Source organism: Mastomys coucha, unplaced genomic scaffold (assembly GCF_008632895.1).
Source record: "Mastomys coucha isolate ucsf_1 unplaced genomic scaffold, UCSF_Mcou_1 pScaffold3, whole genome shotgun sequence".
NCBI lineage: Eukaryota > Metazoa > Chordata > Mammalia > Rodentia > Muridae > Mastomys > Mastomys coucha.
Window position 1 is genome coordinate 8,287,400 of NW_022196909.1, and position 12,751 is coordinate 8,300,150.

The 12,751-nt window shown below is 48.1% G+C and overlaps 1 protein-coding gene and 1 long non-coding RNA gene across 4 annotated transcripts in view; both read right to left on the minus strand.

Annotated features, from left to right (window-relative positions):
• Positions 1–1,049: 1,049 nt before the first annotated feature.
• Positions 1,050–3,146, minus strand: LOC116075137. The gene is made up of 2 exons (XR_004112432.1): positions 2,998–3,146; positions 1,050–1,296 (listed from the first exon to the last, which is right to left on the minus strand). It is a non-coding gene; the product is annotated as an uncharacterized LOC116075137 (long non-coding RNA).
• Positions 3,147–6,830: 3,684 nt separating this feature from the next.
• The window catches only part of Foxo3 (forkhead box O3), a 98,103-nt gene continuing 92,182 nt past the window's right edge, over positions 6,831–12,751 (minus strand). For all 3 annotated transcript variants that reach the window (XM_031348342.1, XM_031348340.1, XM_031348341.1), the window contains exon 4: positions 6,831–11,336. The gene's annotated coding sequence lies outside the window, so the exon portion shown is untranslated. The remainder of the gene's footprint in view (positions 11,337–12,751) is intronic.

Here is a 12,751-nt window from a genome sequence, read left to right on the forward strand (position 1 = left end):
CCCCTCCCTCCTCCACCTCATCCCCTCCATCCTCCATCTTGCCCCCTCCATTCTCTACCTCACCCCTTCCCTTCTCCATCTCACCCCCTCCATCCTCCACCTCACCCTCCTCTGTCCTCCATTCATCTCCATGTCCCTGAGCCTCCTGCCAACAACTTTAGGGCAGCAAGCTCAGCTGACTGTACCACTCACTGCTGGGCCAGATTTTTGGGTTTTGTTTTGTTTTTGTTAAGTGGCTTGTTCTTTCTTGTGCAGATACAGAGCCCTTGCCAATATTCATTATTTCTAGTACAAGATGGTAGCAACTTAACTCCGAGCATTGTCCCTCGGTGTGCAGCAGTGAGTGGGTCACCTGAGAGAGGCTCAGGGTTGTGGCACAGCCTGGAGGGAGGCAGTGGATTCGAGTCAGCAGGGTGAGAGTGAGAGGAGAGGGAGGTTTTCTTGTTTACCAGTGTGGCCAAGCATGGTTGTGTGTGTGTATATCCTCCACTCCTCTCTTCCTCCTGTCTCATCTATATCTTCATCCAATCTCCGTTTGCTCTGTCCTTCTCCCTGTCTCTATCTCCTCTACCCCCGTCCCCCCCCCCACGTCTCCATCTCATCCCATCTCCATTTCCTCTATATTCCTCAACTCCATCTTTATCTCGGTCCCCATCTTCTCTATCCTCATCTCCATCTCCCTCTCTATCCCCATCTTCAACTGCATCCTCCTTTACTTCTGCCTCAGTTTCCCTTCTGGTGACTTAACATATTGTCATTCAGCAGCTTCCTCTCTCAAAGCAGCAACTATCCGATGGTCTATGTGTGACTCAGATACATGTCCGATGGTCTGTCTATCTGTGGCTCGGATACATGTGCGATGGTCTATCTGTGGCTCAGATACATTTCCAATGGACTATCTGTGGCTCATTATGACCACCTTAGAAAGTAAGAACTGTTCGTGGCACGGGCTTTGCAGATGGGGAAGCTGACTCCTGAGGAAGCTGAAGTAATTTACTCAGTGTCCAGTGTTAACTAGCGCTGTGATGAGACACAATGATCAAAGCGACTTGGGAAGACAAGGGTTTGTTTGGCTTTCTTGCTCACATGATCATCACTGAAGGAAATCAGAACACAAACTCAAACAGGGCAGACACCTGGAGGCCGGAGCTGACGCCGAGGCCACAAAGGAAAGCTGCTGATGGTTCGTCCCTCGTGGCTAGTGTGGTAGCTACTCCCAGTTGCCAGACTCGACTCTGTCTGGAATGAACTGCAATCCAGAAGTGGAAGGGCACACCTGGGATCCAGATCTCGAGGCTGCAAGACAGAGGCTTCTGATGCAGATCTTGAGGTGGGATTGGGATAGCACATGCTTTTTGATCCGGATCTTGAAGCATAGTGGTCGTGAAAAGTTTAGGCCCACGGAAGGTGATAGATACCTTTAATCCCAGGAGATGAGCCGGAAGATCTCTTAGTTCAAGGCCAACCTGGGACAGAGCAAGTTCCAACTAAAGAAAACCTTAGATCCAGGTCTGGTGGTAGACACCTTTAATCTAGGCCCTACCTTCTCTAGGCCCTACCTTCTGCTGGAGGCCCACATAAGGACGATGGAGGAAGGAAGGCTTCTTTGCCTGTGTGTCTGCTGGAACCCGCTTCTTCAGGATTCCAGCGTACACAGAGAGCAGCTGAAGTGCCTAACCTCATGGGACTGCACAACTGCTAGATTCTTGGACTTCCCATTCACAGCTGCCCAGTGTTGGGTTCGTTGGACTGCAGGCCATAAGTCACTCTAGTAAGTTCTCTGAATATATAGACGCATCCAGAAGTTCTGTGACTCCGACGACCCTGACTAACACAGCTTGCTTAGCCTGTTTTTCTTAGAGCGCCCAGGACCACCTGCCCTGGGGTGGTACCACCCACAATGGACTGGGCCACCCTCCATAATCACTAATTAACAAGTTTTCCTACAGGCTAGCCTACAGCTGCATCTTATGGAGACATTTTCTCAATTGAGGCTTCTTCCTCTCCAGTGACTCCAGCTTGTGTCAAGTTGACATAAAATTACCCAGCACACTTAGGGCACACGGTTATGATCAGAAGAAATACATCATTTGATGTTCTTCCCCAGGACACTTACATCTCTTCGATCTTGACTGATTCTATAGCACCCAGCATGGAGAAAGCCAGCTGTGAATGTGGCTCTCACCAACAGAGCCTAGAGACCATCAAAGGAAAGGAGAACCGGACACTACAAACTGGCTACCTCTCATTCTTCATTAGTGTCTAATCAAACCATTCCAATGGATCCATTAACGTTTGATTCATTTTTCTGTATGCTTTTAAAAAATAACTTTTTTTTTTTTTAATGAGCATTGGTTGGTGTTTTGCCTGCGTGTGTGTCTGTGTGAGGGTATTGGATCCCCTAGAACTGGAGTTACCAGGTAGTTGTAAACTGTCATGTGGGTGTTGGGAACTGGACTCCAGTCCTCTGGAAGAGCAGTCAGTGCTCTTCACTGCTGAGCCATCTCTCCAGCCCCCTTGCTCTGTGTTTTTATAGAGTAAAAATGATCCATCGCTGAGTCCTGGCTGAAGGGTTTGCTCAGAACTTCCTGGGAGGGTATGCTGACTTCTGGGCACTCTCAGGGCATCTCTGTGGCCCTGCTTCTAGCTCACCGAGGGCATTAATCATCATCATGCTGGGGCCTGGTAGGGCCAGGCTAGAGTGGCTCCTATTTCAAGGCAGACCTCTCTGCTGACTCTGGCTGTGCAGCCCACAGAGATAAATGTGGCTTCTAGACTCAGGCAGCTGTGGGTCCTGTCTGTGTTGCCAGCCTGCAGGGTAGGCAGTGAGAGGGAGGAGCCATGTCTGCCTATCGGGAATAGGAACCAGTGAGCACCTGAGGGCTCCCAACCTTGGGACTACCTTGCCGAGCCTTTGGTAACAGGCCGGCTCTGAAGGCTGGCAGATAGCCCGCCCCTCCCACCAGGAGTGCTCAATTGTCAAGCACAGCCGCGTACCCTTTCCATCTGCGTGTGCGGTTTGGAGCCAAGGAGACCAGACGAGTTTCTTCTGGAGTGATAGTGTCCCTCTGGAATTCTGGGAGATGAGGAAGCCCAGCTGTGAGGTTAGGCTGCCAGGCCTGAGGCATGCAGTCCAAGCTGGTGGCGCGAGGGGGAGGAGACTGTAGCCAGACCGGATGGACAGGTTGCCAGCCAGAGACTTCCTTGTGTGGCATGTGACAACCTGATCTCTCAGAATAGCTTCCTCTTCCTAGCAGTGTTAGGTGACCATGGAGCATCTCTTGAGTCTTTCGCTCTTATCCACCCTCGTCCCTTGATACCCATCTGACCCCTTAACCTTACCTTGGGTGCGGACTTGAAGAGATTTCCAGTGTAGAGGGAAACACCGCTGTGTAACTATCTTTTAAAATACTATTACGAGTTGGTGAGAAGAGAGATTCTCATTGTCAGTGTGTTGTGAACCAGTTGGTCCATTGGAAGACAGCTGGGTCCACTTCTGTCAAAATTACCTATGTGTGTTTCTTTTGGTTCAGCAATTCAGTATTTGGGCATTGGTCCTCCAGAACTCCTGGGACATGTATGAGCCAACATACATATAAAATTATTTGTTGCAGCGTTGCTCAGAACAACAAACGCTCGGAGGCAATCCAGTGCCACACCCATCCACAGGGGAGCCTGAGCTAAGTCAATTATGACGTAGCAGGTTCACCTGTGGTGTCTCATAGATTATCCAGGACAGGAAGTATTTCTATTTTTATATTTTACCTTGCATTATTTCCTCCTGCTGGTTTCATATTAGTACATAGTACTTGAATTCTGCATTTCCCACTTTCTTATATAAGTACGTGAGATTATAAACATACATTTGCAAGTGTATTTGATATGGGCATTTTCTCTGTATTTTTCTCACACATTTTCATGATTGTTGTTGTAACGGCTGTATAATATTCCTTTGTTCACATCAGGCACTTCCTCATTATGCTATATAAGAGGTTACTTGGGAGAAGTTAAGGAGGTTAGGAGGACACAGTGTTGCCACTGCACCAGTCATGTGGAGGTCACGTGGCGCTTACGCAGTGTGGCGACCTCATTATCCCCAGCTTCCAGCCCAGCACCCTTCTCCCATTGGATCATCTGATCCAGCCTCAGGAGTCAAAGCCACTCTACCATCATGTTTTTGAAGCTACCCTCACACAAGTAATAATACACTCCTTCAGTGACTTACAATAGTACATAAAGTGAATTGCCCACAGCAAACCCCTTTGTGCCTTCCTCCCCCAGACTCAAGCCACTGCGATGTGTCTCCTAAAGTCTCGGTCACAGCTGATCACCTCGGCTAGACAGAGGGATGTCATCTGAGACCCAAGGCGACTTTCTCTGACAAGCCAAAGGATCAGAACTTCTCTGGGTGCCACGTCATTATGGCTCCTTATTTCAGTTCCCTCCTACGCTCTGCCAGAGGGCATCCTAGGCCTTGCATTTCTAAAGGCCAGCTCTGCGCAGGTCTCCACCCTACCCGTTCTCACTCTGTGGGAAAGGTGGCACTCCTTGGTCTCGATTCTTCGGCAGCCTGCTTTCTCATTGGAGTTTCCGTTGCTTGAAGCCCACTAAGTCCCGAGTGTACCCACTCCTTACTCTCTCCTGAGCCCGAATTAGCCTTCATTTGTCGCCTGAGTTAGGATGACAGCTAGAAAGCCACCTGTCCTTCCAGCCGTCTGTCCTTCCAGTTTGGTTATTGACTTCCTCTGCTGGTTAAGCTCTCATTCTACCGCGGTCCACTCTTCCGTGGCACTCATGGAACTTATTCACTGAGGGATCACCAGGGCTGGGCCCGAACATTTCAGTCCAGCCCCTTTAGCCGGCCTTACTACGGAAAGCAGGATGTACCAATCCAAGACAGGCACCGAGCTCTTCTCTTCAGACATAGACCACATTTGCTGCACCAAGTCTTCAGAGGATGTAAAAACAGCTGAGACATTATTAACATGTGCCAGACCCTAGGCAGAACCTCACACATGCGTACAACTCCGTCGTTTTTGTGCTGACAGCATTAAACGTCTACATCCTTTTAAAAATGTTATTTTGTGTGTGTGTGTTTGTCTCTGTGTACCATGTGCACATTTGGTACCTGAAGAGGCCGGATCCCCTGGAATGGGGGTTACCATGTTGATGCTAGAAATCAAAGCAGGACATCTGGAAGAGTAACCCGTGTAGTTTTCTTCTGAGCCATCTCTCCAGATCCAACTTCTACATTCTCGTTCTTCTTTTTAAATAATTTATTGAATTTTATTTTATGTGCATTGGTGTGAGGGTGTTAGATCTCTTGGAACTGGAGTTATAGACAGTTGTGAGCTGCCAGGGGGGTGCTGGGATCTGAGCCTGGGTCCCCTGGAAGCCAGTGTTCCTAGCCACTGAGCCATCTCTCCAGCCCTCTACATTCTCCATAAGGAAAATCTAGAGGAAATTGTTCCTCCAGTGCCGAGTGTATGGGGCTTTGGCCCAGGGCCATTGCTCTTTCCTCTGGGGTGGGTCCTGTGAGTGTTCCCTCTCCGACCCTATGTCTGTTTCCTTGAGTTGAAAGACGCCAGAGCATCATGGGATGCTCCCCACCAGACCCCAGCCACCTTCCTATTCTTTCCCAGGAGTGGCTGTGTGTTTGGCAGCTCGGTGGCTGGCCAGGAATTCCATTTTCCTCTACTATGGGCCACTAAAGTGCAGCTCTGGAATATGATTTGGATAGTATGTGTCCAGGGTGCCTCTGATGGCTGAAAGCCTTGCCCAGGCTATTGGACTAGGAATTACTATAGAGACTCGGATTTTCCTTTTAAATCTGATGTGGAAACAAGGCCGGTCACCCAGCCCTGGCTCTGCACTGGGGCAGAGCAGAGACATCACACCTAGTACATACCACAGCCAAGGCTAGGGCTAGGTCATGCTTCTCTTGGGGCTGCCACAACATCTGGTTACTACCACACAGAGACCTGGTGGTCATTAAAGGGGTTTTAACTCACTGTTGGCCACATTTTAGTCTGGCTTTGAGAACTCAGTCTGGAAACAACTGGCACTGGATGTCTCATCTTTTGGGAACAGAATCCAGATGCACAGGTGAAAGTGGATGTAAGAGGTGTTAGGGGCTTTCCCCTTGTTACGGGATCAACAATGGGAGAGAAGACTGAAAACGGGGCTTATCTTGCCTTTGAAGACAGCTCATCCCAAGGGTCTGACTTGCAAATCTCTGACCTCTTTAAACTGAAACATGAATCACCCTATGTCTCAGGACCTTTAAACCAGCCCCTGGGTTTTGTTTTTTCTAAGTGTAGTTAATTTTTATGATAGAGGCATTAAAGAAAGAAATTACCCAGACAACTAAGGATGGTTTTACAATGTTATGTTCCTTCCCACAGCACTGGCAAAGCCAGGCAGGAGCCAGCATAGATGCAGTTAATGTTGGTTCTGTTACCACCAGAAGCCTGGAGATGGTGTTTGGTGTTGAGTGCGCAGGAGGGCCCTGATGATGGCTCATGGTTATTCACCACACCTCACGGGAGGATGACCTCCCTGTTTAGGCCCAGTCAACCCATGAGAGCAGAGTCTGACCCCTGTCTTCATGTTTAACTGCCCCTCTGGGGCTCTGGTGGCAACACACAAGCAAGCCCAGCCATGGAGGTCAGGCGTGGGCTGGAGAGAGTTTACTAAGCTCATTTCCTTTAGATTATGGCTCTTCACCTCTCCCTCGCTGGGAAGACATCCCGGAGGAAGGCTGCCACACAAACCCAACTATTTCTTCCCTGGGGGAACAGAAGAAAGATGACAGACTCCTAGGCATGAGATAGAGTGTCACCAAAGCTTTATTTACATGCGTCGTCATCTCTTTTACAAACTAGATTATGGTTTTAAATGGAATACACAGGCAATATCTACAAACGTCATGGGAAGTACACACCTCCGTTCCACTGGGAAGGGGCAGATTCCCAAATCAAACTGGTTTTGATCCTTGAGAAGAAAGGTGGCAGAGCTAATTCATGGCAGCGTATGGTTAGCCAAGGTCCTCCGTACTCAGAGTGCAGCACAACTGTGTTGGCCTTGGAAGGCCAAGCTGCTTCAGATCGAACGGCAAACTGCTTCTTGGGTGTTTAAATATGGCCACGCGCCACACTCACCTCTAGTTTGTGTGGGGTAGAAGCAAGAAATCAAAACAGGCCATTTTTACAGATACTGTATACAGAGGTTGTTTCATTCATGCAACTTTTTTTTCTTAAAAAAAAAAAAAAGTTAAACATGTGAAGCCCAAATGCACAAGACATTTTTCAATATTCACCAGTTCTTCTGGTCTGTCACACCTGTTCATATTTCCCATGTACATAATGTGTTAGGACAAGTCTACAAGAAAAGGCTGATTGCCAGACAATAGATAATTTTAGAGAAATAAGTGACCAGACACACACACCCCCCCTTTTTTTTTTTTAAAGCAGTCACACAAGTATTCCTGGAGTGTGGCAGAGGCCTTGTAATCATTCATTCATGAAAGAAAAATACAAATGAATAAAATATAAGAGAAAATACTTCATCCATCTAATCTGTATGCTATACACTTGAGATTTAGTTCAAATACCACTTACTCCTGTCAGTTGCATCTCTAAGGTCCTGTTTGACAGACATGATCCCACAAGACATCTCTTACCTCATGCCCGGTTCCCCCTGCTGCTACCATTCCCAGAACCGGCTTCTTTGTACCTCTGTATCAGTGATTGCTTTTCTACAAAAGGTCTGCTTTTTTAATTAAAAAAAGAAAAAGAAAAAAAAAAAGAGAACATTATTCCGCCTAATCATGATGTTCCCCAAATACACCAAAGGAAAAAACAACAGTCTCTTATCACCTTTCCTTTGTTTTTAGAGAGTAAGTAGCAAGCGTTTTGTTTTCCCTTATTCCGGGGGATGGCAGAAGTTTTGTTTTCTCTCTGTCTTACTCTTAAAGCCCCTTCCCAAGAGATTCCAATGCTGCTTCTTCATTCAGTGGATGGAGCGCTTTAAGAAAAGGCAAAGTTGTCTGTCCTGTGAACTTTAGCCTGTACATGGGTTTACAACTTGGCTAAAGTCACACCTGAGATAGGGTGTACCTCTCCTCGGGCTGATGCTAATCATCAACCCCCAAACAATGTCTGCTTTGTGCTACACGTGGTGCACGCTCCTCCGTTAGCAGGAGACATAGGAAAACAGTTCCGTGGGCTTCAGCCATCATTATGTTGCAGAGGATACAATGGAGAACACACCTCTAATGTGGTCACAGTTAACCGGGTATGCTGAGCCCAGTCAGTGCTCGGACGGTGAAGGCTTGCCCCACGCTCTTCTCTATCTTTGGTACAAGGTATCAGGTTCTAGAGCCTGAAGAGAACCGTGCGGCCCAAAAGAACGCCAGTCTTCGACGGGCCTTCTGCCCTCTATATTCCTGTCACAGGTATACAGGGCTCCCCTGGAGGGCCCACAGCATACTTCTTTCTCATTAGGACTCCATGGGCTGGTTCTAAGCCTGGAAGGTCCACGAGGCCATCTGCTCAGATGTCTCAACAGACCAGTTCCTTGTTAGGGACTTAAGACACTGAGAATGCTACTTGGTGGCCAATGGTTGCTACCCTGAAATCAGGGTCCCAACAGAAGGTCCAGAGGGCCCAGGCTATACCTCGGTTGAGTCTGACTGACACAGAACTGGGCTTCTTGAGAGAGCTTGACCTCTGTGTGGGGACTCTGAGGGTGAGCATTGCTGTCCAAGTCTCGCCTGAGTCTCTCCGGGGCCTGGCAGGCCTCAGCCCTCCACTGTTCTATGTGTGGACTCTGGATTATTTTTTTTACAGTGAAGTGAATCAAAGCACCTTGCCTCTGCTTTCCTACGTGGCTAGGGTGGCCTTGCCTCCCTGTTCCGCTTCAGTTCATAATCTAGTTCTAGGATGCTCTGTGAGATTTGGTGCCTGAAACCCAACAAATGCTGAGAAAGAAGATAAACGAGCTGTTATGCGTGAAAGGAAATCCAAGTTTTAAGACTAGGGGGATCCACTGGAGGGTCGCCCTTTCCACTCCCAATGCCTGTAAAACTGCACAGCCGAGATGCTATCTTGTGAATTGGTCTGCGTCTCTTTAAACTCAGCAGAGAATGCTCAGGGCCCTCATGTTGGAAGCACTTGGGGTTCTCTCCCTTGTACCTGAGCTCTCTCTGCTCCTTCAGCTGCCACCCTGATACATCCCACCAAGGAAGCAGCGCTCTGGGAAGCCAGGAAGCTAGCCCTCCGCCTAAAATGACATGGTTGCACGGACAGCTGATGATGAAGAGTCAGGGCGCGCTAGCATCATCATCAAGGATTGGATAAGCAAGTATGGGCTCTCTGGCCAGCAGGTCACATGACTCCTATATACATTTTCAAAACTGGACTTTAAAAATGAAGATTATAAATACGTAGCAGTTTGGAAAAGGCAATGTGCCACAGGCCTACCAGGACCACAATTGCATGATAATGTAGAGATTCCATAAAAGGCAGAGTGGAATCAACAGGGCCATCGCTCAAACACGAGAATCCAAGGGAGGCAGGAGAGACCTGTGACCATACCCAGTGGAACTCTCACTATGCTAGGGGCTGTGACAGCCATTGTCATCACCCCCAGAATGCTTAGGAAGCAAAGGTGCACAAGGGGGCCGGTGCTGAGGGCAGGGGATTGGGTGGCACGCCTGGGTTGGTGTCCACGGCCACAGTGCAGGCAATGGTGAGAACTCAAGCCGAGAGGCCTATGCTGGGACATGAGCCCGCATTCCTGACATGCATAGAGTTCCGTCTTTGTACTGTACATGATACAATATTTTATACACTTAAATGCCTAGTGCTTTTTATGCAAAGAAGAAAGTCTCCATATATCACTTTGGAGAAGTATGTATATGCTGTGCTGATCAGAGCACTGCCACACCAGTTTTGTGTGTACCAAAGGTGTTCCCAACTATGCAGTCTATCAAAGAGAGCAACGAATACACTCACACTCTGCAGGCTACACAGAAAGCACCTGTACAGCACCAGAACTTTTTGGAAACAACAACAACAACAAAAATGAGTTCCACAGAAGCAGAAAAAATTTTAAAAAAAGTTTAAATTGCCTTATCTTGTATTCCCATGAATCACCTGAAGAATTACAAACTAAGCCTATATATATATATCACCTTGTAAGCTATTGCCTGTCACTCATACACTTCTAGGAAGATCAGCATACACACAGCAAGGTTGAAAAGAATCAAAAAGATACGCATGTTTCACAAACAGTGCTGCTGGGCCTGCTAGTGCAGACGTGGTCTGCCGATCTCACAAGCTGCTCACCGCATGCTCGACGGCTCACCTGTAACTCCACATCTTCTATGAAGCAAAACAGGCACACGCTTCTCTCTCCTCCTTAAAACTAAACCCATTAGTGGCATTTGGCAACGAGCAGAGGCTAAGCTGACGCTTCGCTGAAGAGGCCCTACCTAGTTCCTAAGAGCAGAGAGCCTCTGCCTACCTCTGAGAATGGCGAGAGACCACAGCCCCGCTGAGCAGGCAGCTGGAGAGAGGGCACCAGGGTCCCCGTCCACAGACCACTCCCTGACTAAGAACTGGAGATTCCTGGGTCAGATGCCTGACTCTGTTTGCTTTGCCTACGCATAGTTCGGTCCTGGACGGGCACGCAGGGCAAGCAGTTGTGCCATTGTTGAGTTTTTAGAAAAGGATAATTTTCTACCAAACAAAAGAAGAAAGACACCCCCCCCCCATTAGTTTATGCAATGTGTTAAGTTTGTGGGGTCCCATAGGCTCAAGAGCTTGTGATGCTAAAGGCCAGACTGGGAACGGATAGGACACCTTCCTTCTGCTTTGAAGTGTGCTAGGGAAAGGACAGTCGACATTTTCAACAGAAAAATACTGCAGGTTACTGTGCATAAAAAACTCAAAGGGTCAAAGGAAACAAACACAAAACGACACTTAGAATACCCCCTAAACCATCATGATAGGAAAACACTACAGAATCGCCGACGGGGTCCTGGTGTGCTCTGAAGGAGGGAGGGTGCTGATGGGTGCTGCCCACGCTGGCAGATGGGTGCCGCCCACGCTGGCAGGCCACTTGCAGATGAGTTAGATTTTTGCATACGTTATAGAGTTCTGTTCCACGGGTAAGGGCTTCACCCAGGGCCAGGGCTGCTAACAGTCTTGCTGGGTTAGGAAAATGGCGTGGGAGTCACAAAGGTGTCAAGCTGTAAACGGGATCACTGTCCACTTGCTGAGAGCAGATTTGGCAAAGGGTTTTCTCCGTAGGTCTTCGGTCAGTTTGAGGGTCTGAAAGAGAAAAGAAATGCAGAGTTATTAAGTTATTATATTCAGAAAGCGGCAGGGAGGAAGGCTGGGAGACACCTGCTTGTCTGCCCTCAGAGCCCAGGTCTGTGCACTAACGCTGTTTTGCTAAGTGCTTGAGGTTTGAAATCTAAGGATAACACGGAGAACTGCTTACCTTAGCTCTTGTTATAGCATCCTGAAGTTAAAGAGCCCAAAGGAACCATGGTCCTGCGCTTTGGGGCAATAGTCAGGAAAGGCACACTAGGGGTGGTTTTGGTGGGTTTTTGTTAAGTCAGGGTCAGCCAGGTATAGACTGGGATTTTAGTCTACATTTTGGAATATAGATAGCTTAAGATACTTAAGCCGGTCACCGCAGACAGTGCACCTCTGTGCTCTCCATCAGCCCAGGGGTGCACCCATCTCGCTCAGTAGCCGAGGCTGAGTGAGAGGCCATGGGGGATCTTGACTTTTCCACTGAGGAAGAATCAAGTGAGCTACCTTAGGAATTAGATTTTTTTTCTTAAATTTTTTTGAATTAAAAAAACCAACCATACAATATATATTTCTGACAGAATATCTTGTTAATAACATGATTCTGTCTCCACAGTCACCATGGAGGCCTTCCTAGAGCCCCTGACTCCAGGGAGCTCAGACCAGCTAAGAGAATTAACACTAAAAAGCGCATCCAGAAGGGCCGATGGACAGAGAGCTCAGCTGTTAAGTATACTGGGCTCACTTCCAGCGCCCGAGTGGCAGCCCCGCTACTGTCTGTAACTCCCATTCCAGGCAATCTGATGCCGTCTTTGGACCCCTACAGGTAGCATCCACGTGGTCCACTTACATACTTATATGCAACACTCCTAACACATAAAATAAAAAAAAAAAATGAATTTTTGAGAAAAGAAAAAAAGTATCCTCAGAGATGAAGCTAAAGGAATCAAGCCTCAGGGCAGAAAGTCTGTTGTCTGTAGAGACCCTGCTGGCTGACCTGGTGAGTGAAGCAGGGTTGCCATAAAGTCGCCTTCCCAGGTGGTTGTGGTAGTGGTGGTGGCACACGCCTTTAATCCCAGCACTTGGGAGGCAGAGGCAGGCAGATTTCTGAGTTCCAGGCCAGCCTGGTCTACAGAGTGAGTTCCAGGACAGCCAGGGCTACACAGAGAAACCCTGTCTCGAAAAACCAAAAAATAAAAATAAAAAAATAAAAAAACAAAGTCGCCTTCCCAAGGGAATGAGCAACAGGAAATTGTAAGCTCTGGCTGCATAGTGTGGCGCATCCACCACCTCCTCTTGGACTCTAAGACTTCTCCTGTGACTGAGTATCCCTCCTTACTGACTTTGGTGACAGCACCTGTGACCTCGCAGGACTGAGTATCCTACCTTATTGACTTTGGTGACAACCCTAGAGAGCAGAAGGAAAG